We start from the raw sequence: 26130 nt of genomic DNA, 5'->3' as shown, positions 1-26130 counted from the left end.
GGCTAAACAGCCAACTTCAAAGTTTCAGCTGGGAAAATCCCACAGCCAGCCCAGTGCAGGGAGACACCCACCTGCCAGATAGCAAAAGGCAAGGCAGTCCTACACACACGGAGGGGCTGCTGCTAGACTGGAGGCATGTCCAAGCTGCATTATCTTTCTCCTCTCTGGAAGTTATTTGTATGGTCTCTAAATGCCTGTGTTTAAACAATGTCACTCCTCAGTGCCAAAGTTGAAACCATCAGTGTTTTATTGTGTTTCAACATGTCTGTGAGGTCCATGTGATTGTTCACCTTTATTTCCTCTCCAAACAAATGCTCCTCTCCATTTCCCTCACACGTGCTTGTGCCAGCCACAAACGACTGCTGGTTGCTGCAACTCTACACCAGTGCAAAGACCCGAAGGAGAAACTAAAAATATGCATAAAAGATGTATAAAAATGACAACTACAGGAACTTTAAAAAAGATGGCTCAGGAGTTTTAGCCGAGTGTGTCAGGAAAATGCAGCTTCCACAACTCATTGTTACACCTTTGAAAACCTCAGAGAGCGAAAGAGCCTGAACCTGAATATGGAAGTGAAGAGTGCACTCTGAGGGTGGGTAGGGAAGGACTTCAAAACCACCTGTTCCAGGGATCCAGCACCTTCCCTCTGACAGCAAACATGGGACTGAAATGCGGATACTTTTCAGCATCATTGACCATCACTGACCACCCACGTGTTTGTCCAGCTGTCTTCAGGAACCTGGAGAGGGATCAGCAAAAGGAACCTCATGTTCCAATTAAGTGACATTTTTACAGAGGAACCACAGGATAGAAAGTTTTTAAAAAGCCAATGATCCAGAAAGAAACTTCAGCATCCAGCTGGTATCCTTTAGTTTGCATCCACCAGTTTATACTGGGACTTTTTGCTTTCTAAACAACCTGTCCCAGTGAAGATCAAGAGGCTTCAGAGCTGGTGGTGAGCACAGAGCTTTGCAACTGGGATTTTTCCCATTTTAGGTAGCACAACACATGTTCATTCATTCTTAGCTGCAGCAGACTGAATCAGCAGACAGATGAGAGAGTAGCAGGATGCCATTATTATTTCTTTATTATTCCCCACTCAGGAGCAGATGGGGAATAATAAATTTAAATATTTGGATGTAACTGTCCAAAGAAAAATGCAGGTCATGCAAAAATAAATGCTTCTCAGGAGTGTAATTTATGAGACTAAAAAATAATCACAGAAATGAAATATGGGAATCCCCAAATTTGAGACATCTAGAAACCATCTGACCACTTTCTTCCCCCTCCTAGTTTTTCCCAGTGGTCTGACTGCACAGTTAGTTCTGCAAGGCCAGGTTTGGTTTGAGAGTGATTAATGATTACCAGTAGCAACAATTCTTTTCAATCCCTTCTGGAGATCAGGGGAGGAGAAAAAATGCAGTTCTGCCTCATGATTCCTGCTCTCAGCAGAGTGGGACTCTTGGAACACCACCGGGAGCTACAGGTGCAGCAAGAAGATCACCAGGAGAGGTGATTTGCTCCGTCTCCCAGCTGACCCACCTGCTTCAGAGCTGATCTTCCTTTTCTTCTCTGTTATTTATATGAATGAACTCCTCCCCAAAGAGTTTGCTGAGTGATAAGAACACAGATCATCCATTACCCACCTTATGCTGGGTGGCTGCTGTGGTTGGAATGAGATTTGCATGTGGTCAGACACATGGTCCTGCAATCTCAGCCTCCCCTAATTGCGGATTAGCATGAATCAATGCCTGGCTGCAGAGATGTTGCCTTCCTATTTCGTCCCTGTAGTGGTTTCTGTTCTGGCTGCTGCTGCTGAAAAATCCTTGCTTTGCAATCAAGCTGAACATGAAAGTGTTATTGGGCTTCACCAGAAACGAGTCAGTTCTAGGCAGCAGATCCAGTTCCCAGTGGAACAGCCTGGCCCTTGCTGAGTTATGCTCCCTGTGCCAGAGTTTCCTGTTTTCTTATGGTCTTTGGAACTTTAAGTTATATACAAGCATTAAATCAGACTTTAGGTACACTAAGAAACATTGAAATTATAAATAATCTCATGCTAATAAATGTATAGAAATAAATAGCTATGGAATATTGAAAAGGTATCTCTAGAGTCTGTCTTCAGTGTAGCACAGTGTAGAAGACATGATTATGCATTCTTGTGCCAAGAAGTGAGACCATGTCATGCCTAGACATTATCTCATTAGCATCCTGTTCATTCTCAAATCTAAATCCAGATAACAATTGTTTAATTTTAATTTTGTGTCTATATATAATTTGTTCACTGTCTACCTTTAGGTGAAGTCAAGACATCCAAGGCTGCTGCAAACACATGAATTTCATTCCTGCAGCAGACGAACAAATTCTACAAGTCCTTTCTCTGGGTTCAAAAGGTGTCTTTGAAAGGAACAATTTTTAAAATTACACTCTTTGCAGTCAAGGAAATGAATGAATTTGTGCTGACCATACCACTTACACGTCACTAAAATATGTACCATGACCTAAACCCTATTCCTTCCTTCTCCATCAGGGCAAATACATTAGGAGCATATCATGCATGTGAGATGCTGCTATAGTTGGAGAAAGGAAAGACAATCTGATTAATCTAATTCCCTGATAAAAATCACACCAAACACCCTTGGGGAAGAGGATAAGCATCCTGTCTCCAAGTTTCATTCCACTCATGTTGCCCTCCAAGTGCTGGAGCAGTCACTGAGGTGCTGCGCTATGTTGATACCTGAATGGAAGGCTGAGGTTACCTCCAACATGCCAGAATTTCTTTTATAAACACCTTCAGCTCACAAATCCTTCATGGAATTACAAACAAGAGGTTCTCTGGTTACAAAGGGGTGGCATTAGTCCTGGAAAATCAGGCTCTCCTCCAGGACATCTCTCCATGGATCATGTGGGCCAGCTTCTGAAGAGAGAGCCTGAAACACCAGCACTGTCTGCAGTAACATTTCACTTTGCCAAGAGCAAGGCTGTGGGGGCAAAGATAACTTTTATAATACTGTGCTGCTGTGCCCACCTTGCTGCTGATACCCAAATGTGGCAGTTTAACTCTGTATCTCCCATTACCCTGGTTTTAATGCAGCTCAGGGTGGTTTTGTGTTAGATTTCAAGTCTGACTGATGAGGGAATTGATGTTGGGCTTCTGTAAGAAATTTGTCTTGTAACAGTACAAAATGTTGATGAAGTAACTAAAACAGTACAAAACTACTGTGAAACACATTAAGTGGATTAAGATTTGGCTAACTTCAGGTCTTAAATATTATTATAACCAGACAAATTTTCTTTGAGTGGGTGTGTGTTTGGACAGATCCCGTAGGGACTACTTCTTGGCTCTACACTATTGTATTTTATCAACAACTTAGGAAAAACCCCTTTAAATCATTATCAACAAATTTTTCAGATGAAAAAGGCTGGGAAAATGGTCAAAAGAAGGAATCCAGGTCACTGATGCCAACGGGTAGTTAGCAATCTGAAGGTAAGCAAGTACAACCAAGTTAAGTCACAACATTGGAGAAAGAAGATATTGGCTTGGTGGGGCTGTGGTGGTTCTATACTGGAAAGTCATGACCAAAAAAGGGTTGCAAGTCATGGTGAGTAATCAACTGTCCATGAACTGACCTAATCTTTGTATGTGTAAGCAGAGGAAATCCAGGGAGAAGAGGGTGATAATGTTGTCTGGGTATTCCCCGTCTCCTGAAACTGCTGCCAAACCATTGTGCCCTGCTCTTGCATCCGCAAAGCAAGGGGAGGCTGAAAAGCTGGAGACAATTCAGGAAAGAGGCACAAGAATGTACACAAGTCTGAGAAAGATGACTTTCAGGGAGCGATTTAAGGAGCTTGGTCCATTTAGCTCATCAAAAGAAAGCTAAGGGGTGGCTGGACACTGATCCAAGAACCTCCAGGGAGAAATTCAGTATCAGTTGTCTTTAGTCTCACTAACAGGAATGTCCCATGCCACCAGCCTTGGTCTGAGTTCCCACACCAGGTGCACAGCTTGGCCATGTCCTGCCACCTTATCAGGGGGACACGCTGGCGTTTCTCTCAAAGAGAACTCCAGGTGCCTGGTCCAACCAGAGCTACAGCACATTCTGACAGGTCCTCCCAGCTGATTCAGCCAGGGACCAGAGGAGCCTGTTGCACACCAGATTTTCAGTGTGAATGTGGCCAAAGAATTTGGGGCCAGGATTCTCCAGCTCTGTTTTCATTCTGTGGTTTTTGTCTCTGTTCTGATCCCGGTGCCAAAGAAATGTTGCATTGTTTGAGAGATGTGAATCTGGTGGCATAGCCTGTCTCAGGACAAGCACTCCCAAAGCTCTTGTCTGATCTCTCAGGAGAGTAGCTAAACCAGGAGACAGAGATCACGGGCTCAGGCAGAGAATTGCTGTGCCTTTTCCCCAAAATCCAGGAAGGATTAGGCACTGACCACCTTGAGCAAGAGAAACAGGAAAAGGCTGGAGAGCAGCAACACTTCAGAACGCTGTACATGAGAAAGACATTAAAAATAAGTTATTTACTGGGCCCATAGCATTTATTTCCCTCATCCTACCTGCCCCTTTTGGAGACCTCTTATCCCATCTCTTCAAAGGCCAGTAGCCAAACACGACAGATACACAAAGGTCAGATGGGTGGTTCACATCAGGATGACTCCATCTGGCTGCAGATCCTGCCTGGAGTGCAGTCCCTCCCTTTGTGTGGGGGTTTTCTTCTCAACTCTACTGGGAGATGGCTGGAAGCACAATGAGGGGAAAAAAACAAAAACGGTGAATACGTAACAGGAACAATTTGTTCTTGGATTTAGGGCTGTCCTCGGACAATATGTAAGGCAGTGTTTGAGTGAAATATTTGACTAACGATCCCTACAAGGATTGGAGTAATTAACTCATAACTGGAAGTGATGCACAGGGATATGGAGAAGTTGGAAGTGGGTGTAACAGAGTGGGATTACGACAGTAGCTGAGAAAAGCCCACACCGTTGGAGGTAGCTTTTCATAGGAGAACAAACTGTGAAGAAAGTACGTGTCGAAGAACAAGCTGGATGCTTTACCACACTTTAAAAGTGTCTTTAACACATTATAAGAATGTGCTAAAAACAATGTTCCTGTATTTTGCAAGCTGCATATTTTTAATTGCAGCAAATTACTGACTTGCACAAGCTTTAGGCAGCTCTGCTGAAACTCAGGCTGTTATACTTAAGAATGATTGCATTAACTACTTAAATATTCAAACACTGGTGAATAAACAAGTATTGTTCTTTGTAACTTCTCAATAAATTGTTGCTTCTTCTGGTTGAACCTTGTGCTGACTGTAAAGACAACTTTCTTATGGCACTGCTAAAAGCTTCTGTGCAAGTGCAAGAGATAATTTGAGGACTTTTTCCTTAACTGCCCGCTCAGCTGAATCCTCCACAACTGCTACATTCCAAAAAGGGCAAAATCGGAGCTGTTTGTTTATTTTCTCTTCAGAGGGAAAACGAAGCTTTCCAGGGAGGAGCAACTGCAGCTGAAATGAATTCAGCATCACAATGGCAAAACAAGAAGTGCATTCATGTAGCAGCACGTTCGAGCCCCTCCGCAGTGTGGTTGCTATGGCGTCTGTGGGTGGTGGTGGAGATGACAGGAGATTCTCAGCAGAAATGCCAAACCACGCTCTAATATATCTCATACTGACCTGCTATTAATTCAGTGGCTGCTCTTTTATCATAAAAGGAAAAAAAAAAGATCAGCTCAACTTTCACTTCCAGAATGAATGTGAAATTCAAACCAGCAGTGGCTGCAGGGGTGTAAATCACATGACAGAAACTTTAAAGGTCGGGTTTTTTTGTTGCTGGGGCTTTCTGAAACCATAGAAGGATTTTAAGGAAATGGGAATAAGCTGATAGTCACACTAAAAAGTGTGACTGTGCACTTGCCCATGGATTTTGCCATAAAATGTAATGATTGCAAGAAATGTACATTAACTGAAGTACGAGGTTTTAATTCCTGTGAGTTTTTCCTAGGTGGATATCAAACCTGTAGCAGAGCTGGGTATTTCTTTGGTCCCATTCTCTTTATTTACAAAAACTTAGGAGGTTTCTTTTCCTTGATCTGGAGAAGAATCAATAAAAAACCTTAATTCTTGGTCCTTTTCCTTGTGACTATGCTTACCATCTTTGTGCCAGAGGCTGTGACTTCTTTTTCAGCGCCATGGAAGCTGTTTTCCATCCATGTGTCCTGCACATGCCTTTGTTTGGGCAGGGACAGACATAGTTTTGTGTAATTTCAATTATCTGTATCTTTAACGAAGATGACTGGCTATTTACAGTTATATTAACTCTAACACAGCCCCACACCAGCCTTGTGTATTGAAACACAATTATATAGGAAGCAGAAGGTATGGATTTGTGTTTGCTACTCCAGGTTATCCTTCCCATGAGCATCCTGTTTGGACCATTCTAGTGGATGATGGCTTTGTGCATGCAGGGAGGTGACACCCTTCCTGCAGGCACACATTTTGGAACTGCTCTGGAGTCTGGTATCAACAGGAATTCAGGTTCTGCTGGCACTGGGATCTTCCCAGGAGAGCAGCCTGCCTTAAGCCTGGGCTTCTCCGATGGTTGCGAGAGGCTGTTGTGTGGTGAAAGGTGGGAGTAGGACATTGGTGCTGCTTGCTCTGGGGAGTAAAACCACATCACAAATCAGCTCAGCAGAGGATGTGAAACCAGCTCAGAGGTGCCAAGGCTTGTCCTGTCTTTCCCTGCATAATTTCCTGCCCAGCAGATCCTGATCAAGGTCACAGCCAGGGATTTGCCTGTTTCCATCAGCCCCCAACCCTGGAGCGAGCCTGAGCAGGGAATACTGGCACCATTCACAGAGAGCACACAGGCTCACTGCACAGAGGCAGCCAGGGATTCTCTTGTTCTGTACAAGCATTTCAGTTCATCTGCCTTTTTCATTCAGGAGCATTAACCTACAGTCTAATACAATTATGTGCTATATGCTCTTAAATTTTTAATTAGTTACATGAACTTGAGAGCAAATGGTCCCTTTTTCCCCTGATACACACACAGAACTCCTCTCAGCCTTAATAGGGATTACATGGGTTTATCAAGTGATAATAAAAGCCTAAACATTGGCTTCTCCTGACATTTACTGGGTAATTCCTGCTCTCAGCACACAGGGAGTGTAACTGGACACTGTTAAGGGCAACATAATGAGGAGAAAAAACATTTAAGGTTAATGCTCAGCTTTACCCATGTTACATATGTGGTTCTTTTGGAAGTGTTACGACAAATCTCACAGAAGGAAGCAAATCAAAGGAAAAACTGAATTAAAAGTCATGGGTGGGTGTTTTCTCCCCTGCAAAGGGCACATCTGTACCTCGAAACATCTGGGTGAGTGTCTGTAGGAGGCTGTGTGTTGGAGGCTGCAGGAGCAGAGCGGGAGGCTCCATGCAGCACCTCGCTCTTGCTCTGGGGGGAAACTTGAAGGGATAACAGCAGCTGGGCTGCTTTGAGCTATTTTCATGGGCCTCCAGTCTCTTGTCAGGCAGGCGTGAAGCAACAAGTCCTTCAGTGCTACCTCGGCATTCCTTGGGGCTGGAAACAGGGTTTGTTCCCAAAGGGTGGGACTTACCTCTCCCAGCTTCAGCTCTCTGCAACACAGGTGCCTCCCACGTCCCTAAAGCCTTCTTGTCCCTAAAGCATCTAAAGTCTTTGCCCCATTACTAAGAAATGAAACTATTGCACCTAAAGTTCAGTGACAACAATTCCACCTGAACTGTGCATGAGTGTCCCTGGCTTCTCCATGATTTCTAGCTACAAAGCCATGGCCTGTTTGTCCCCCTGGAAGCACCCTGGTTTTTAATGGTGAGAAGAAACTGCTACAAATGGGTGTGCACAAGAACTCCTGTTCTGTCCAGGCAGCTTTGGGACAGAAAGGGCCACATCATAAACTGGATTATTGAGACACAGCCATTGCCACAGTTGTTCAAAACAAACCATTTAAAAATCTTTTCTTAATACCAACATTTTTTAATGCTTTGAGGTCTGAATTTTGTATTAAGAACTTACTTTCTGTGAGGGTTTCTCGTGCAACACATGGAAACATGGCCTGGATGTATTTGCTATGCAGGTTAAGTGCGGAGTCTCAATATTGTTCTCCCAGCCATTTCTGATGTGCCACATCAGAGCTGACTTACAGAATAACAGAATGGTTTGAGTTGGAATGGACCTTCAAGATCATCCAGTTCCAAACCCCCGCCACGGGCAGGGACACCTTCCACTAGACCAGGACTTTCAAAGAGGAAGCAGGATGGGAAGGGAGCACGGAAACACAAGAAAATTTATTCACTGTTCGTACAAACTCTAGTCACTGCTTAACCACCTCCCAGAGAAAATCAGATTGGTGTTAGCAACACCCTGCAGATCTGTTTATTAGAAAAATTGAACAGGAAAACCTCTGCGTGACTCCTGCAGGCTGAACTGCTGTTGGACAGATGCTGAAAACTGATCTACCCAAGCACCCCACAGCTAGGAGGGACACACATTTATTGTGCCGCCGTAACACAGCTCCATGGAATAGCCATGTGATCTGCTGCCTTTTATGCAGTGGCTGAAATAAAACAGGAGAGGATTGGGGTTTTTTTAAACTTTCATATTGGAAAACTTGCCTGTTCCAAGGGGAATGTGGTGCAGGCTCAGCTGCAGGCAAATACAGCCAGAGGCATCCCACACACATACCAGCACATACACAGGGAGCCATACACAATACGCAAACACCCTGAAATCCCAAACAAATATCTCGAAAATCAGTTGTGCTCTAGAGGGAAAAGGGGCCTGCCCACACACACAGAATTAACAAGTTAATTAGCGTTTAAATATTTCCTTGCAAGCTCTGGCACTATTACTGCTCCAGTGAGTGTAAAACTAGCAGGAACAAGTGGCTGGTGGAAGAAGAATGACTCTGGTTTTCAATATGCTCTGATAAATGATAAAAATCATGCAGGCAAACCGTGCATGGTTTTTATTACAGCTTTACTGTGGCATGATTGGGAATTGAGGGAAATGCTTCTTTTTAAAAGCATATTCCTTTTGATCTAGCAGTGACCTTTTAATATGTTCAGGTCCCTGCAGGGGAGACAAAGGTACTTGTGGTCTTGTGTAAGAAAGGATGAGGAAAAAAAGGCACTTCAAGATGACATAAAAGCAAGGATCAGCCAAGGGGAAATAAATTTTCACCCTCTGAAGTATTTCACCAGACCTGATGATTTATTCACTTTGATACATTCCCCTGTGTGACCTCATGGTGGGATGGGGTTTGTTGGCTCTGCCAAGAAGACTCACCTGGAGCTAGAGGAGATTGGGGTATCTCTGTTCTAGCTGTGGGCAGTGAATTACTGCTCACCTCTTCCTGCAGTTGTTTTAATATTTATCCACTTGGGAAGGAAGCTGTGATTTGTTTTGTTATCTCCTTTGAGTGCCACCAGCTGAGGTAGTGCTGGGAGAATCAGAGATGTGCACAGCACCTTGCTGAGGTTTTTACTCTCCCTTTACTGCTAGTGAACAACTCCCATGGGAATAGATGGATGGTGGAAAAGAGCATGGATTTATACCATAATCACCACACCTTGGGCTTTTGTAGTTTCTTTTTTTTTTTTTAATAGAATAGAATAGAATAGGACTATTTCAGTTGAAGGGGACCTACAATGAACATCTAGTCCAACCACCTGACTAATACAGGGTTGTCCAAAAGTTAAAGCCTATCTTAAGAACATTGTCTGAAGTTTTTTAACTCATTGGTTTTTAATTTACCCTTAGTTTGCCACGTTTGTAGGTTGCCTCTGAAGCAACCTTTTGCACCACTTTTGCTGCAGGTATTGAAGCTGTACATTTCTTTTCAGGCCTCTGGGGACTGAGTTATAATTTAGGTGCTTCTACTTTCAGAAACATGACTTGCAAGTCAAAATGCAGTGTCCTTGAATACTGCATTTTAAAAAAGCATGAGCAGTGAAGGGTTTGCAGGCTGAAGCACTCTGTGACCAGAATATGTGTTTACCGAGCTAAGAGTCTGGCAAATAGTTTTTCCACAGGACCAAGGCTTTATAGAAACATGCATCAAGGAGGGAGAGGGAAAACATGACCACTTTAGTGCCTAGCAATTGCTGCTTGCATTACAGTGGTGACAGCCCAGTCACCACTGGTGACTTCACAGTTTGCTTCTCTCGAGGGCTGATAAATGGTTTGATTTTATGTGAGATCCTTTATCTAGAGAAGTTCCCTCGTATCCACAAGAATCAGATCAATGTTCTGAGCACAGCTGCAGCAAGGCAGCTGGCTGCCATCAGGATGTATTAATTCACCTCTCAGTGTTCTCCAGCTTTGCCACCAACTCTTTTTCTGACCTTGAGCAAGGCATTTTATCCATTCAGGTACCTCCTGATGTGCCTGCAGATGGGCACATCAGGATGGGTGTCTTCCTTCTTTCAGTGACTGCTATCCATTAGCTAAATATGAACCTATAATGTGCTTTGAGCTCTTCAGATGACATATCACAGTAGTGCAGGTGTTACTGAAACATGCAGGTAGAAGCACTGGATGAAAAAGTCTTTCTGGAAATGACTTTCATGGCCTCGATTGCCTGTGTGCAGGATTTGTCCTCAGTGGATTCTGGACACAGAGGTCTGAGTCTGGTTTTTTTCTTTTAGGCAAGAAGAAGAGGATCAGCAGTGAGAATATGGCCCAGAAAGCAAATTGTGTCCTGAGCTGCATCAAAAGCAGTGTGGCCTGAGCGAGGGAGGTGATTCTGCCCCTCTGCTCTGCTCTGGTGAGACCCCACCTGCAGAGCTGCATCCAGTCCTGGGGTCCAGCACAGAAATGACATGGAGCTGTTGGAGAAAGGCCAGAGAAGGCCACCAGGATGATCAGAGGGATGGAGCAGCTCTGCTGTGAGGAAAGGCTGAGAGAATTGGGATTGTTCAACCTGGAGAAGAGAAGGCTTTGGGGTGGCCTAATTCGGGCCTTCTAGTACCTGGAGGAGCCTCCAGGAAAGATAGGGAGAGACTGCCAGGGCCTGGAGTGACAGGACAAGGATAAATGGCTTCAGACTGAAAGAGAGCAGGTTTAGATTGGCTATTAGGAAGAAATTCTGTATTGTGAGAGTGTTGAGACACCAGAACACGTTGCCCAGAGAAGCTTCCCATCCCTGGAAGTGTTCAAGGCCAGGCTGGATAGGATTCTGAGGAACCTGGTTTAGTGCAAGCTGTCCCTGCCCCTGGCAGGGGGATTTGGATCTGGATGATCTTGAGGGTCCCTTCCAAACCAAACCATTCTGTGAATCTATGATTCTGTGCATATTCCTTAATTTTATTAGAAAACAGTTCATCCATTTAACTGTAAGATAAAAAGTAAATAAATGGAAGTAAATCTCGAGAGTTTTCTCCTTCCTTCTGGTTTGCACAACTGATAGGCACACTTGTGGGCATTTATCTTAAAACTTTTAATTATATTTAAGAATTCTATAAGGCTGAGAAACACAATACATTTTTTTTTTTGCCAGACCGGTTCCACAGCCCAGTTCCCAACCCGGTCCCTCAAGCATCTTTACTGACACTGTTACAGTGCCCAGGGCTGGAGAGAAAAGCCAGGAATGAGAACACTTTAACTGAGTATTACTTTTGAGGACTTAACATTTCCAAACCCTGTCCCAAAGGACTGTCTCATCAGGAAACTGCAGGCCCAAGAGCACTAAAGGTGCAAAATGTATCTGCCACAACGAATGATCCCTGACCCTACACAAGGAAGGCAGGAACAGGAGAAAAGAAGGGAAAGGAAAGAACTGTTTAACCTGTACAACCTGGGGGAAAAGGCAAACACAACACCACAGACAGACTGTTTAGTGATTGAATTCCAGTTCAGGATCAGGCTCATCCCATGAGGTGGTTGGTGGCAGCAGGACACTGCACCGATGATTTATGAGCTTCCTTTCAGTTCCAACATTCAGGATGGTCCCAATCTATGTCTGCCAAACTTTTATCAGGATACAACCTCAATCCCAAGTATTTCCTTGCATAAAGATAATAATGGATGCTAAATAGTAGCATTTATTGTAAAATAAATAATAAATATGAAAAAAAGCAGAAGATAAAAGTCTTGCTCCTCAGCTGGGATGAACAGGGCCAGCTCTGTTCGCTTCTGTGTCCACACTGTGGCAACGAAGGATTTGGTTCAGATAAAATTAAGCACCAAAAAAGGACTTGATCTTCTTTCCCTCTAGGAGTATCATTAGCTCCTTCCTTAGTCCTTTCTTCCAAAATTCTGCTGAAGAAGAGAGGAAAATGGATGAGTCATTGCAAAGCTGCAAATATTTGGCCAGTCTAACAGAGTAAAAGCCGTTCTCCTATAGAATCTCTTCCTCTGTGGGCTCACTGCGGTTTATTTTAGCTCATGAATGAATGTATCAAGTTGTCTCTTGAAATTCAAGACAAATACTTTAATTCAAAGTGAAAAGGCAAAATAATGAAGGATTGTTGCTCTATGTACTTAAAAATAAACATCATCAAGCCTGTATTTAAGGATGTCAGATATTCCACAGGTGACTTTCCGGTAATTCTAATACTTCACACTACAGCTGCAGCATGAGAAAGACAACAGAAGCCCAAATTCCTCATTTATTGCGGTCAATAGCCATGCATTTGTGTTATTTTTCTGAGGCGACATTGTTCAGCACAGTAGCTTAAAAATAACACTCCTACTGCTATTGAATTTGTTCTTTTTCATTTTTGTTTCCTGTGAAGTATTTCTCAGGCAGAGACTGACTGAAGTGGGGCAGGGACTGGATCTATCCACAGAAGAACAAGTGCTGAGGAATTTCTCCTAATTTCTACTAGATGTAAATAAAACTCCTGCAACTCTTCATCAGCCCTAGAGAAAGGGTGTAGTCTGTGCTGCAGGGAAATTACAGATAAATGTGAAATTCCAAAAGCTCCACTGCCAAACTTGATGTTTATAAAATTCTCTTCTCTACCTTTCCACAACCACACTGCTTTCAAATAGGTCAGTGGTTAAATCTCTCAGGTGCTGCATTAAAGCAACTTGTGTAAGAGAGCAACCCTGTGCACAAAATATTGGAAGTTAGACTTCTTTTGGGATACAATTACTTAGGAAAAACATAAATAATTGCTTTGGAACTTTTCAACTCACAAAGAGAAATCCAATGGTAAGAGTGAACACATGCATTTGCAATCAAAATAGCAACAACTGGAAAATTAATACTATTTATATTAATACATTTTTGTAAAAGAGGAGTACTAATTTATACCATGAGTAGCTTTAAATTGAAAGAGAGCAGGTTTAGGCTGGACATTAAGAAGAAATTCTTTACACGGAGAGTAGTGAGGCCCTGGCAGAGGTTGCCTGTGGATGCCTCATCCCTGGGAGTGTTCAAGGCCAGGCTGGACTGGTCTTTGAGCAACCTGGGATAGTGGAAGGTGTCCCCACCCATGGCAGAGGAGTTGGAACTGGATGATCCTGAAGATCCCTTCCAACCTAAACCACTCTGTGATTCCATGATTCTATGAATGTGTACCACTACAGACAAGAATTTGCATTTTAAGCATGAAATCTGCCAAATGTCTTAACAGGATTTTTAATGACATATTTATACATATTTTGTAATATATTTATTACTTCTCTTTATTACATTTTGGTCACATTAATCTGATTTAAATCATAGTGCAAGACAACACTTAACAGGAGCATGAAAAATCTCTACACTTGCTGCACCTGCTTGGTAAATAAACAAAGCAGCTCAGCCTGTAACTAATTCAACATAAACAGATATTTTAAAAAGTCTGATACAGGAGCTGATCTAGCAGCATCAAAACAAAACAGTAAGGAAATCTTTGCTTCTCTGTTACACACAGCTCCAGTACCTCACTGAAACTAGAGGAGGGTTTTTATTAAGAGAAAGATAAGAGGGTTGGGAAAACAACAACTGTAGGAAGAAAGAGAAAAAATCTGACTTGTACACTTTGTTTTCAGTGTTCAGCAGCTTCAACCACTTTTCTGAACCTCTCCTAATTGTAACCCCTGGTATCTACCCATAGGATCACATTGCTATGCCATTTTTATGGACTAGAACCAGAGGCATCAAAACCCTAAATGACATTTAAGACCGCATGAAGTTCAGAGCAGATAAAAAGACCTAACACTGCACTGCTGGTTCTAACTTGTAAACAATGTGACAGCTAAAATCCTGTGTATCTGTTATGCTGAGAAGTAATGCTCTTACAAAGTTAATATTGTGATGTGTAAAAAACATGTTTCTAAATAAACAGGGTAACACTTCAAGAACAGAGGGAGAGAAACATTTCATGAACAACTTCTGATTAAAAGCTTTATTATAGAAGATACACCTGCTGTCAATTCACTTTTCTATGGCTAATGGTGACACTGATGCATGAATGTTAGATTGCCACAAAGTGCAAACCTTCAGTGCAAACTGAAATGCACCTGGCAGGGTGAGATGATCTTTCAGGTCCCTTAGCACTCCATGATTCTGTGATTTTAAGTCAAACCACAGGTCTTCTCTCTCACCTTTTTTTTGGTGTGCAATATTCTTGCTACAGAGTAAATAAACTCAGGTGAGGTATTGAGGCAGTCAGACACAAAGGCACTTCAGAGAACACCTCGGAAAATTGTTCTGCCTGTACTGAAAGAACCAGGGCAGAACTGTGAGCTACATGGAAACGAAAACGATGTCTTCTAAACATACCTGCTATGGTTTTTACCTCCATGCTTTATCTGTTCCAGAGGCTCTCTTCAAAAACTTTGTTTTACTGCAAGAGCAGTATCCTTTTTCTGCAGAACCCCAAATGAGAATAAATGATCAATTTTTAATTAGGCAACTGAAGAGCTCAAGACACAATGCTCTTTTATTCCATTTTGATTCCAGCTGTTAAAGCAGCACAGGATGAACAAATTAGAGGAATGAGAGAAATCTTTCTCCCTCCTGGCTAACTTAAATTTATGAGGTCACTGATTCAGTGGTTCCCAAGTAATGATTTCATGTGGACAGCAGGAACTCTATGCAGCCATTGTAAAATTAACTCATACAGGTCAGCAGCATCTTGCCCAGAACTTCGAGTAACTCTTTTTACCAAGAGGCGACTGTAATGCAGGAGGATTTTTTCTGAAACAGGATAGAGGATAGGAAACCCTGAGAGCTGGAGAGGGGCTTTTTCCAAGGGCATGTACAGATAAGAACAAGGGGGAATGGCTTCAAACTGACAGAAGAAATAAATTTGTAGGTAGTACAGATGAACAGACAGATTGGAAAATAAAGAAAACATTGGAAAGATCAATATTCATCTGCATTCAAAATCATTCACTAAGTGTGAGATTGATCAGCAATGACCACTAATTCCCACAGAAAATAGTCTCCCTACTTAAAGTATTTGGGTCTGTGTTGGAAAATAAATTTTCAGAAAATGATCCTCTGGTACCTAAAATGTCATTTGAAGCGTCCAAAAGAATTGCAGAAAGGGGATCTTTCCTTTTGCTGTTTGCTCAGATGTTGAAAAAAATGTGGAAGAAAAAAAGACAAGTTTTCTCAGATGTGGTCATTGTAACCTTTTAGCTGACGGGCATTCAGAACAAGTTAAAATTATCATATATGGAGAAAGCTTAACACAGTCTTAAAAATAAAGAAGTGGAAGTGTTCTGCACCAGTCATCCCTGCCCTCCTTGCTCGCTGGATTGATGTCCTGGGGGCCCAGTGGAGATGGGAGGATTGGATCCACACACTCACATCTGACTGCTGTACGTGTGCTGAAATTTGCATTAAGTACAAGAATCCCTTTGATCAAAACATCGCACACATTTTACACATCAAGGGGCTCTAGGAAAAGTGTAAGCTTGCAGAGCAGCTGGAGGAATTTGGGGAGGGATTTGACAGAGAGCAGAATATGATGCAACTGTCACAGTTCCTGCAATAACCTGACTTGATATTTTAATGACAAAGAACTGGGACTGCATAAGGACAAAATACATTTTAAAAATTAGATTTATTGATAGCAGTTTGAATAAATAAAAATAAAATAATCTCAGGTTGGCTCAGACCTAAACAAGCTGAAAGGCTATGTCTTTACTGGGAAAGCCACCAAGTGCAACCCTGGAATGTAAGCCCTGGGGCTCCAATGCTGGCAGTCCCAGGAGTGTGCTCCACTGACTGGGCACAGTCCTGAACACCCTCCTTCCCTCCTGAGCCTTCCTAGGAACAGTGGGCACCACAGCTCAAGGCAGCAAAATGACAGAAAACAGCAGAATATAAGCCAAAGAATTCACATGTTTCTAAATGTCCTTAAGACCTTTGTGCTGCTGGGTCTCCGGAGAATGCAGTTTTAAAGTACATGGCTTGATTTGGCTCAGCAACAAATTTGCCTGAGGTTTGGTTGGGAAAGAAAAAAAAAAAACCAAGAAGTTGACTTCAGTCTTGGAAGACAAAATAAAACACAAAGACATGATTCTGTGATGGGAAGTTCGGCCCTTCAGGATAGATCATGGATTTTACTTCCCTTGCTGTCGCACCAGGGCTCCACCTGAGAGAGTCCTGACTTCATTCCTTCCTTGGAACCAGTCTCACTAAGCCAGTGTGGGATCTTTCCTTTCTTTCTAGGAATCAAAGCTACCAGTCAGGAGAGGGATTTTGTTTGATTTTCTGGAAAGATAAATAAACTTCTGGGTCCCATGACTGCACCTGGTCAGCTGTGGGGTCAGGTAAGTGTTGTATGGTACCACTGGGGCAGTGATGCTGCAAACCCACATCAGAAAATGCAGACCCAGTACTGGGAGGGTTCCCTTCCTGCCATGTTTGGTTTCAGCCAGTTAAATCCAGAACAGAAATTGTCTTGTTTTTGTTTTGTTTTGCTTCCCACTGGGAAATCTAGGAGGTTATTACCCTGCCTCTAATTAACACATTAACATTTGCTTTGGAGGTCTTAGTTAACAACAGCAACTCATCAAGTGGGTCCCCCAGCTGCTGATTTGTTTTTTTTCACACCAAATTTTCTACCTGAAATTTCCTTCCTGATCCTGTGTGAGTTTGCCAGTTTCCCTTGAAGCTTTTCTTATGAATTTCTTTGCATTTTGTTTTGTTTAATAAATTAGAAAAACCTCCACTGGTGACTTTCCATTCAGCTCCTACTTCAGGCACTGCCCAATGCTGATACAATGTTTTATCTTTTTTTTTTTTTTAATCCAAAAAGAAGGATAGATGTATAAACATTCACATTTTGGTGCCTTTAATTTTATTTACTACATACTTTTCCTTCACCAATGCCAGAGTACTATGTAGACTCCTTATATATGCAGTTGACTTCTTCATCTGAGATTGATTTAGGTGATTAAAAAAAAAAAAAATCCTCTTACAATGAAGGATGTTCCTGTGTATTACGTGAAATATTTACCATCTTGTCATTTTTGCCTTTCTTTTTCCCCCCCAAATCCCCCTGTATTTCATCAGCACAGCTTGAAATAGCCCTGCAGTTCAGAGCTACCTGCTTGTTCTGGTTCCTTTAATGAATATTTACCATCCTGCAGAAAAGTGGAGGATGCCTGGCTGCAGCTGTGCTCCCAAACACCGGAAAGAACTCGTTCTCTTCAGAGCCATTACCCCCAGCTCCGTCACTTAATAGAAGGAAAGACAATACATGCTACACCATAATGAAATTTCCTACCTTTTTGTTTATACCAGGTTTAATAAGCCCTGCAAATTAAATGAGGTAATGGCATGGACTGCTCAAATAATACCAGTAGTATTAAACTAAATGTCATCCCTCCATATTAATCATTTCATAATTAATTATAGGGGACAGTTGTCTTTTCCACCTACCAACAACCTCTGTGTAGACAGAGCAGGCGAGAAAATAATTTTACATTTCTACAAAAGTTCTCAAGAATCAGAAGAAAACAAGGATCTTACAAAACAGAGGAGCAAGTCACAACTTAGAAAAGTTTAGCTGAGTCAAGATTTGGGCTAATTACCAGGGCTCTCCCTCAGTTAATTGAGAAAAATAGGGGTAATCAGACAGCAATTCATTGGATTCTCAATAGGCTGGATGGATGGATGGATGGATGGATGGATGGATGGATGGATGGACGGATGGATGGATGGACAGACGGATGGATGGATGGATGGATGGATGGATGGATGGATGGACGGATGGATGGACGGATGGACAGATGGATGGGTGGATGGGTGGATAAGCTACTGGAAGTGCCCTTCTCATAGGCAATTAGTTTGGATCAGGCCCTAAAGTTGGAGGGGAAAAAATGGCAGAGTTTTGTACCTGGCTGCCTTGTAGCGCTGACAGAATCCCTGACTATTGCCCTGCTCGCGCCTCAGGAGTTTTTGCTGAGATATCAGTTTGGATAATGAAGTAACTTCACTGGACATCACCACAGCTCCCCTCTCCCACCTGAGAGCTCAGATCATCAGCTTTTATGGAGCTTTCTCAACATTTGACTGAAACCTGCATTCTGTAACACAAAGGAGATTCCCTCACATTTTTGTTGAAGTCAGTACGTTGCTGAAGGCTTCTGCTTTTACAAGCAATTTTCTGATGAAGGAAAGGAACAAGAAACAAACAAAAAACCTGTCACCAGAACCTGAAATAGAGCCTTTTCAGGATTTACTACAAACCATCAATTTGATAGATTATTTTGGGCTTGCCTTCATCCCATTAGAACCAGTGGGAAATCTCCCAGGGACTTCAGACAACCCCCTTTTTTTTCCATATGAAAAAGTGAAACTATTAAAAGATAGAAGAGAATGTAAGGATCAGACTCACTGCTCTGGATTTAGTCTCTCTCCTCCATAAATCACCTAAATAACTCTTTAATAGTTTTTCCACCTGCAAATTGGAGAGAATTGGTACCCTGATGTTGTCCAGAGAATCTGCAGAGCATAAAGTTCTAAAAATACAGGAATAATAACTATTTATTAAAGCAAGGACATTTGAAAAAAAGCCTAAATGAAGAATGTTTATTAAACCTTTATATGACATCAATAGGACATACAATGCACGACAGAAAGTAGGTATTGCTGCTGTCCCGAATGCACAGAATACAGACCTGGAGAGGAGTTGTTTGCTTTTAGGCCTGTTCATCCAGGGAATTATGTGTGTTTTTGGCAACTCAAATACTGTCTCAGCTTTCCAGTGTGAAAAATGGGGATAAGTATCTTCTTCACAAGTTTGCTCAGAGGCTACAGCACTTTGACATCTTTGGATGAAGGAAGAAACAGAGGAGAAATGATCAGTAATTGGGATCAAATGCTGGGAAGGGTCATTTAGTGCAATTCCCTGCTGCTGGTAACAACTGTATCATAAAAATTTATGAAGCTCCATTTTCCCTTTCATTTTCTGTTTCCAGTATTTATACCACCCCTTCCCTGTATATTAATCAGAGCACACACTCCTATTTCACTCAGTCATTTCCTTCCATTTTTACCATTCCGGTCCTTAGGAGCATTTGATTTTTCTGGTGTGTTACCATGAATATCGTCTTTATTGATGTCTCCCAACTTTCTGTCATCAGTAATTTTAATTAGCACATTTCTACCTTTTCTGGCAAGAGCATCAATAATGATCCCAAGACCAATAATTACAAAATAAATGAAATAATTTTTCCCTTCTTCCTTCCTTCCTTCATTTCTGCATAGTGGTCCAGCTTCGGTGGAAAGGGTAGAGTGTATTTGGCATCCTGTCTCCAGCATATCCAACAGCCTTCTGGTTATGTCCCAGCATTTCTGTAAAAGATGAATGGGGATTGCTATACTGCTGTTTAAAAGAGAGTTTCTAGGAATCATTTTTATATGGTGCTCAATGCATTTGTATTATGCTCAGAGCTTACCTAATGGATTGGCTCCTGGAAGGGCTTGGGCCATTTCAGGTGGGATTCACCTTAAAAACTGTGTTTGCAATCTAGGTCCCTACATGTTCCATGTCTCCCTTGAGTTTCCTTTTGGTGCCTGGTAAAATAAATGTAGGTAAATAAATAAATGGAGGTAAGTTTAAGAGTGGGACTTGTCTTACCCTGAAGTAACTGCCCAGGTTTGATCAGTGAAATTCACATTCCAAACACCATTGATTATATTGAGTAGTTCTCCATCAACCTTTGTGAGATGCAGTCCAGGAGCTGGACTTGATGGTCCTTGTGAGTCCATCCAACTCAGGATATTGTATGATTCTGTGCCCCTGCCTCCAGTTTCCAGACACACTGTAACTTCCAGAGGTGGAAGTCCGGGATCTGCTCAAGCTCCAGCTGCCTGGGGCAGGCAGGACAGCAAAAACTGAGTTCAGCTGCCATGAGAGACAAGGGAAAGATTAACAGAGACATTTATTATTTCTGGCTCTTTCCCAGAATCACTGAATCATTAAGGTAGGAAAAGACCTCCAAAATCATCAAGTCCAACCTTTGACCAAATACAACCACGTCAACTAAAACCACAGCACTGAGTGCCACATCCAGTCATTTCTTGAGCACCTCCAGGGATGGTGATTCCACCACCTCCCTGGGCAGCCTCTTCCAACGCTTGACAACCCTTTCCATGAAAAAATTCTTCCTGATGTTCAACATGAACCTCTCTTAGTGCAGCTTGAGGCCATTTCCTCTTGTCCTGTCACTGGTTGCCTGGGAGAAGAGGCCAACTCCCACATTTTATCTGGAATGTCCAGCTCTGGGCTCCTCAGTATGAGACATGGAGCTCCTGGAGTGGGTTCAGCAGAGACGATGAAGGGACTGGAGCATCCCTCTTATGAGGAAAGTCTGAGGGAGCTGCAGCTGTTCAGCCTCGAGAACAGAAAACTGAGAGGGGATCTCATCCCTGCCTGTCAGTGTCTATAGGGAGGGGTCAGAGCATGGACCAGGCTCTGCTCGGTGTGGCCAGAAATGGGACAAGAGGAACGGGCAGGAACTGATGCCCAGGAGGTTCCACCATTGCCCAGAGAGGGTGTGGAGTCTCTTTCACTGGGGATATTCTAGAAATGTCTGGACACAATCCTGTGCCATGTGCTCTGGGATGACCCTGCTTGAGCAGCAAGGTTGGACCAGATGACCCCACTGCGGTTCCTTCCAACCTTTCCCATTCCATGATCCTGTGATTTCAGACTTATGTTATTAAATATACAGAATGACTGATGGGCACTCAAATGCTGTGGTCATTTTAAAGTAAATTCCAAGTATTTCCTTGAAAAGAACTATCACAGAATCACATAACCACAGACCGAGTGAGGTTGGTTGGGACCAAGTGGGTCACAGAACACAGAATATTCTGAGATGGAAGGGACCCAAAAGGATCATCAAGTCCAACTTGTAGTGGCCCATACAGGGATCGAACCCACAACCTTTGCGTTATCAGCACCAGGCTCTGACCAGGGTCATCTGGTCCGACCCCCTGCTCAAGCAGGGTCATCTCAGAGCACACGGCACAGGATCGCGTCCAGACGGCTCTGGGATACCCCCAGGGAGGGAAACTCCACAACTGGAATATCCCAGTGTTAGAACAAGGGAACAACTGTGCCAGCTGGTGCCACTGAGCGAGGACAAGGCGTCAAACTTCGCCTCTTCCCGAGCAAATTCGCCAGATCCCGTCAGGATCTGCGCTGCCTCGGGGAAGGAGCGAAGGAGAGAAAGAGGGAGGGAAGGAGGAGAGAGCCCTTGAGGCGGGCGCGGAGACGGGACGCGCCCTCTCCACCTCCTCCACCCCGCTCCCTGAGGGGCGGCACCGTGACCCCCCCGCAGCCATGTTGGGGGGGTAGCGGCGCATCCCATGGTGCAGCGCGCCGGGAGGGCGGGGAGAGAAGGACGGAGGGAGGGAGGGGAAGAAGGAGGGAGGCGGCACTGCCCGCGCAGACCCTTCGGAACCTTCTCCTCCTCCTCGTCCTCCTCCTCCACCGCGGCTTCTCCTCTTCGCCGCAGCCCCGGAGGCGGCCGTGCCCGCGGCGCGGTGAGTGCTGGTGGCGAGCGCTGCCCGGGGAGGGGGCGGGCGGAGCGGCCCCGATTTACATCACGGGGAGGGGGTGTAGGGGGGCAGCGGTGTCTCCTTCTGTGTCCCCCGCCCCAACCCCCGGCTTGGGGAGCGGCGACGGCTCCGCAGGGAAGGGAACATCGTCCGTGGTGCCGCCCGTTCCTGTGTCCTCGGGGAGGGGCTGCCGCGGACACCGGGGCGCAGGAGGCACCGCGCGGTGGGCTGGGGGTCTCTCTGGGTACGGCCGCTTCCCTCCCCGGGAAGGCAGAATGGGAAGGGGATGGGAGAGGAGGAGGCTGCGGGGAGAGGTCATCTGGTGCCCCGCCTGCCCCGTCCCCCTCCCCGGGGGATCCGGCCGCCCCCTGCGCCCTGCCCGCCCCGCAGCCCCGGCCGGTCCCACCGGATGTGTCGGGAGGCGGCGAGGTGGAGCGGGACGGTCCGTAAAGTAAACAAAGGGAAAGGGAAGGGAGGAGGAGGAGGTGTCCCCTCGCTGCCGGGGCCGGACCGCCTGGCTTTGCCCCTTCCTCTCCTCAGGCAAGCGCGTAAATCCGTGGCTGCCTCTTGGAGCCGGGGCGGGAGCGCAGGGGAAGTGGTTGAGGTTTCTTCTCTTTAGGATTTGGGGCTTTCTTTAGGTGTATGGGCTTTGGGGGTTTATTTTTGGTTTGTTCTGGTACTGCGCTCGCTGGGACCGTGTGATCCAAAGAGAATCGGGGCAGCGCTCCGGTCCCTTAACCCGGGGACAGCCCCCGGCGCCTGCAGCGGGGAAGGGGAGCGAGCGTCCCCTCAGCCCGGCTCATAGTCGGCCCGGTGGTGCCACAGAAGTTGGATCACACAGAGGAGCCTTTGCACTTCTTGGAGAAATCTGATATCTTTTCGTTTTCCGGTTGTAAACCTGATTTTGGAGTACAGTGAGAATTGCAGCTGTAACAGAGAATCGTTCTCCTCAAATCCCCGCGACTAATTCTGAAGCATATGCTGTACATTTCCAGTTCTCACATTCATTCTCTTCCCAGACCTCCTGTGCTCTGATGATGCTTTTTTTGGGACAAGGAGTAGACTTTTTTCTTTGTTTTCCCGTTCTTTTTTGTTGTCTTCTGGCTGGAGCAGTGTTGGCTATGTTGTTTCTGTGTTAGCTGCCTCGCAGTCAGTCCTGTTCCAGTGCTTTGGGAGCAGAGTATCCTGCAGGCCCTGGCACTGGAGCAGCGTCAGCCTGGAGCCCAGTTTTTGGCAGTTTCACTGGGATAAGAGCAGTGCTGTAGTAAAGGCATTAAACAAAAAGTTCACTTGAAAAGAGAAACATTTGGGAATTCATATTGAAGTATTTAATGCAAATGTTAGTGTAGGAGTGAAGTGATATTGCAGCGTCCCTTTAAAATTCACATTCCTTTGGCATTAAATTGCTTGATATATTTTTTTCCCCCTCGTGGATTAATTGGAAAAGTCCTACATTCCTCGAAGCTAATCTGCCTTTGTCGTCTCTGGTTCTGTTAAACCTGGGTAAGGTCAGGAGTGCAACTGGATTTGGGCCAGAAAATATTAAATGTTACACAGTTATTTGGAACAGTTTGTTATCTCACTGATGTTGTCCACGTCCAAAGTTCCACCGCTTCCTTTCTCTGCCTGGCCCTTTTTTTGTTACCCTTGAAATCAGGCTGTTACCTTACCCCCCTTTGTGGGAACACCTTTGTGGTGTGATTTGTGGATGGGGAACACAGCCCTTGGGTTTCTTAAAGCAGGGTTTGTGGCTAAGATTCTGTACAGAATGTGTGTGTGTCGAGATCGATCCGTGCAGGAAATTTAATGGTCCTAAAATCTGGGATCCTGTTAACAGAACAAAAAGGGAAGAGGCACTGGTTGCTGGAAAAATTGCCTCTCACAGGACTGTAAAACTCTACAGGCAACTCAGCAAGAGAAAAACAGTTCTGAAATTAATTTGTCTTTTGTGCTATTATGTCTTAAATGCAGTTTTCGTGGAACATGGCTGGGATTTATGTTTGTGTTGGTTGACCTTTTATTTTGCAGGAAGGTTAAAATGTATACATGAAAGGAAAATGACACAGTGCTTATTTGTCAAAAGCTCTAAGCTTTTTTTGGCCTCAGCCTTGGGTATTATTAAAGGTACTAAGCATGTGTAGTGACACAGCAATCAACTAGTAGCCTGTTGGAATACTTCATCCAGAAAGGAATATTCTTAGAATAGCGCTCATGTCTTGAATGTGTAATTTGCTGAAATAGCTTTAAAAATTCTTTCAAGATATCTAGTGATGTGACTTTGCTTCAGACTTTGTTGTGGAAAGGGCTTTTTTTTTTTTTGGTAATATAATGGTTTGCCATATGAGTAATAGTTGAATGGGGGATCTCAGTATTATGAACTCCACCAAGCTAATAGATATTTTGGGGAGGATGACAGGAGGAGAGAAAAGCAGGAGTGCTCTCTAGGGATTAAGTAGTACAAGAGGTGGCTTTAATGGTTTAGGAAATTATCTTCTGCTTTTTTTATGCATCTGTGAATGTGGTGGTTTGGAGGTTTTTTCCTCCACTAGGAGGGTAACTCAAAAATCAATAATTTATTTGTTGCCATTTGTATAACAAAATGATCTTTTTTTTTTTTTTTTTCCCCTGGTAGGGACTGCTGTGTGTAGTAGAATGGTCTTTATTTTGATATAATTTGTAATAACAATACAGGCTTTTCCCATTCATTTTACATCTTTTAGGATTTATGGAAAAGTCCTTTTCCCTATGAAAAAGAACCTTCTGTCTTCTCAGAGCATAGTTTTGAAGAATATTGGTAACTATAAATAGGTTGTAATTTTGCTATTAAATCTCTGTAAAAACATACAAGATTCGAATAGTCTCATGTGGTTTTATTTATCTTAAATTGGACCTTTGTACCTTTACGTTTTATGTAGATTATTGCCTAAAGTGTATTTTCACATTCTGGATAAATGCCAGTAAATGGGCAGGAGGCAGTTTAAAAGGACACTCTCGTACTGGATTCATATTCCAGATCTATTTCCTCGTGTGACTGATATTTAGCTCCATCAGATGTGGATTCCAGACTAAAGGTGTGTTTCCTCTTGTCTTGTGTTAGGGTAATAGTAAAGTTTCAAGTACCACTGAAAACATGGACATACTGACTTAATTTCTTGCGAAGGTTTTGATTAGAGGTCAGAATTTTAAAAACTGCAACGAAGAAATCCTTACTGCATCACTTTAAGTCCTTGTATGGAATAAGAGCAGAAATGATGGAGAAACCTTCTGGAAGGCAATTTAGAATGCATTTATTTAGCACCTGAACTACAGTGATCCTTGTCTCCTTGAATGGTAACTTTTGCAGGATAATTGTGTGCTAAAAGCTGTCTTTCTAATTCTAAGTGTGGAAAAAACCCAAACCTAGAACCTTGATGCAGATTACTGCAAGAGCAGAGTTTGTTGATTGTTCGCGATTTCAGGTGAATCTCTTGGTTTGTTTATAATGCCACTTAAAAGCCTTGAAAGTTGTGTGTTCTACCAGTGTTCAATGAATGTGGTTTATTGTGTCTGTTACAAAGACATGAAGCTGAAAGAATGGGAAATTAAGTGGAAAACATGGTATCCATATAGATACCTGGTTTTAAATAGGGTTTTTTGAGTGTGGGAGAGGAAGAACTTCTGTGGAGATAGAGTAGATCTTTCTGAAAGCTTTCATCCTTATGTCCTGCTCTCCATATTCAGGCAGTGCTTGATGGCTAATATGAAAAACTGTTGAAGAAAGTGGTTATTTAGGGGCTGAACAGTTTAAAAACTTGCAAGTTTGGGTTTGTAGGTTTAAATTTTTATGTTCTCTGTCCCATTCCTGTATAACGTCTGTGTTCTTTCCACCATGTAAGCTTCCAAAATAGGAGTTTGTTGCTTGTTCAGCATTGTGTTCCTGGTGCTGGGATCCAAATCTTGCATTTGGGTAGACTTCTGAGTGTTAGGGCTTTTATTTAAAAAAAACCCACAAAAATATAATCAAACAACCAAAAGCACAAAAAACTTCGTGTGGCTTTACCTGGTTTTCTGGATTTGTATTAAAGCAGGTGCAAAAGAGACAGCTGTGATTACCCAGGTGTGTGGTAGCTTTCCAAGCACCTCCATG

At 43.5% G+C, this 26130-nt stretch overlaps 1 protein-coding gene and 2 long non-coding RNA genes across 5 annotated transcripts in view; 1 reads left to right on the top strand and 2 right to left on the bottom strand.

Moving 5' to 3' along the window:
- Window positions 1-11326: 11326 nt before the first annotated feature.
- Window positions 11327-14853, bottom strand: LOC121668552. Of its 2 annotated transcripts, none has more exons than XR_006017445.1 (3): window positions 14773-14853; window positions 14579-14688; window positions 11327-12301 (listed from the first exon to the last, which is right to left on the bottom strand). It is a non-coding gene; the product is annotated as an uncharacterized LOC121668552 (long non-coding RNA). The 2 variants fall into 2 exon arrangements; XR_006017446.1 differs by having other exon boundaries at window positions 11327-12298.
- A 2283-nt stretch (window positions 14854-17136) lies between these two features.
- LOC121668551 lies at window positions 17137-20461 on the bottom strand. Its single transcript, XR_006017444.1, has 4 exons — window positions 19895-20461; window positions 19115-19790; window positions 18331-18520; window positions 17137-17668 (listed from the first exon to the last, which is right to left on the bottom strand). It is a non-coding gene; the product is annotated as an uncharacterized LOC121668551 (long non-coding RNA).
- Window positions 20462-21898: 1437 nt separating this feature from the next.
- The window catches only part of PTK2 (protein tyrosine kinase 2), a 193984-nt gene continuing 189752 nt past the window's right edge, over window positions 21899-26130 (top strand). For both annotated transcript variants that reach the window (XM_042036272.1, XM_042036271.1), the window contains exon 1: window positions 21899-21989. The gene's annotated coding sequence lies outside the window, so the exon portion shown is untranslated. The remainder of the gene's footprint in view (window positions 21990-26130) is intronic.

This window comes from Corvus kubaryi, unplaced genomic scaffold (assembly GCF_017639235.1).
Source record: "Corvus kubaryi isolate FWS band 111438036 unplaced genomic scaffold, C.kubaryi_AGA036_p1.0 37385, whole genome shotgun sequence".
NCBI lineage: Eukaryota > Metazoa > Chordata > Aves > Passeriformes > Corvidae > Corvus > Corvus kubaryi.
Note: the sequence above shows the minus strand (reverse complement) of the source record. Positions and strands in the feature narration are given on the sequence as shown.